The following is a 2425-nucleotide window of genomic DNA, read 5'->3' as shown; positions in this document are numbered from 1 at the left end:
TTATTCACATACTGAACAGATTCATTAACAAGAGAACACTGATCCGTAGCATCAGAGCCTGCACAAAGCTCACAGACACTAGCTATTTGATTTATGCCATAGTTGGTCAAAGAATCGACCTTCATAGACAGCGCCTTGAGCTGCGCTGCAATAGTTGTAGCTGCGTCAACTTCCAGAATACCTGCTACCTTCCCAGGAATCATCCTTTGAGTTGGGTTTTGATACTCATTTACAGCCATAGTTTCAATGAGATTATAGGTCTCAGTATAGCTTTTGGCCCACAAGGCACCTCCAGACGCTGCATAGAGCATGGGTCAAGATTGGACCCCCAAACCATTGTAGAAACCAGTGATCACCATCCAGTCAGGCATACCATGATGTGGACACTTTCTCAGTATCTCCTTGTAGCGCTCCCAAGCCTCGTACATAGATTCTCCTGATTGCTGCGCAAACTGAGTAAGAGCATTCCTCATAGCTGCAGTGTTGGCCATTGGATTGAACTTCATCATAAACTTTTATGCAAGATCTTGCCAAGTAGTGATGGACCCAGCTAGTAACAAATATAACCAATCCTTAGCTTTATCCCTCAGAGAGAATGGGAAAAGCCTCAGCTTGATAGCCTCATCAGTAACACCATTATATTTGAAAGTACTACAGATCTCGACAAAATTCCTGATATGCATGTTGGGATCTTTAGTCGCAGCCCCTCCGAAAGAAATAGAATTTTGCACCATCTGAATAGTGCCCGACTTGATTTCAAAAGTATTGGCCTCAACAGACGGATGAAGGATGCTTGATTGAATGTCATCAATTTTAGGCCGAGAAAAGTCCATAAGAGCTTGATCAGCTTGAGCTAGACGATCACCCATTGTTTCAGGTTCTTTCTTTTCACTCTCTTTATCCGAATCTTCAAAAACTGTCTTCTTCGGAAAGTCAAGAGCTTTATCTGTTTCCTCATCTTTATCCAGATTTCTCTTGCGAGTGCGAGAACGTGTTTGTATAAATGCTCGCTAGAGTACCTGAAACAAAACCGGAAGCAGTAAGTAACAAGTCTTAATCAATGAATCCTAATGACCACTGATGGCAAGTACATAAACTAAACAAATTAACACCGAGTCCCCGGCAGCGGTGCCAAAAACTTGTTAGTCACAAAGCATGCGCTAAATAAATAACGCAAGTATACGCGTTCGCAAGTAATATAGAATTTCATTCCCGTAGAGACTCTGATTAATTATATTTAATTAACACTTACTCACCAATGTATGATTATTCTTCAATGCCAAGACAATAACAATTAAGGCTGGTTAACTAATAATTACTATGAGAATTAAACACTTGAATTAACAATATTAAATACATATGAGATCCTAACTTCATTACTACTTCATTCAATAGTTATTGTTATTAACCTTAGCATGTAATGGTGATGATATTAATCGAATAACACAAAACTGATAAACGCCAACTTTTGTTGTACGAATACCATTCTACCAAGTATCCAAAATAAGATAGAAGTTGAATAGGCATCAATTATGTTGAGACCCTATATGTCTACAGAATTTGACAACATAACAATTTAAGCGCAAGTTATTCATGATGATTACACAAGGAAAGTAAAACGGTTAGAGTTACCCACTAATCATGCATACAATACATGAACCTATGCTAGCATGGCAAGTTCTAAATCTCAAGATCCATTGTCGCTTCACAAGAGATTAACAGGCTATCTTACATGTTCGCGACATATATAAGACGAATAAGCACAACCTATACTAGATATCATACAATCACCACATACCAAGGTATTAAACAATTAACTAAGGAAATCCATAGTAAATCCGCTAGAATCCCATGATCACGATTATCCCACAATAGAACTCATCGTCACCATAGGTTCATATGAAAGCATGATAATAACACAACGATATAAAACTGAAAAACACTTAATAAATAATGAAGTGCGTCACAAGAGTATTAAGGTTCAAAGTATAAAGAAAACTAGCATCCACTGTTATAACGAATTAAAAGAATCACAAGATAAACGTATACTTCCTCTTCTTCGTTGTTGCGTGCTAAAACGGTCTTCTCAATCTTCTTGCCCTTGCTCTTGATGGAGAAAACGTCTTCCCATAAGGTTTATATAATAACCCAAGAGAACCAGTGCCAACAGAAGCCCAATTGTACTAGAATTAATAAAATCCAGATTCTAAATTTCCGCACACAGGAGGTCGCCTGCTACCTCCACGCGGCCGCTTGCTAGCAGGCGGCCGCCTGCTCCTAGCGCGCGGCCGCCTGCTACCCTTCTGGAAAATATTTTATTTTACTTCTATTTTTGCTGATTTCTTCGCTCATCACCCCTAGACTGATTCCAAGCACTTCCTTAAGCTTTATTTGATGAAAACCACCTATCTAAGCAAGTTATACC

General features: G+C 38.9%; 1 non-coding gene across 1 annotated transcript; it reads left to right on the top strand.

Annotated features, from left to right (window-relative positions):
- Positions 1 to 369: 369 nt before the first annotated feature.
- LOC141709397 (small nucleolar RNA R71) lies at positions 370 to 476 on the top strand. The gene has a single exon (XR_012569975.1). It is a non-coding gene; the product is annotated as a small nucleolar RNA R71 (small nucleolar RNA).
- The last annotated feature ends 1949 nt before the right edge of the window (positions 477 to 2425 follow it).

The sequence above is a fragment of the Apium graveolens genome, chromosome 2 (assembly GCF_009905375.1).
Source record: "Apium graveolens cultivar Ventura chromosome 2, ASM990537v1, whole genome shotgun sequence".
Taxonomy (NCBI): Eukaryota; Viridiplantae; Streptophyta; class Magnoliopsida; order Apiales; family Apiaceae; genus Apium; species Apium graveolens.
The sequence above is the reverse complement of the archived record's forward strand: the minus strand, read 5'-3'. Positions and strand labels throughout refer to the sequence as shown.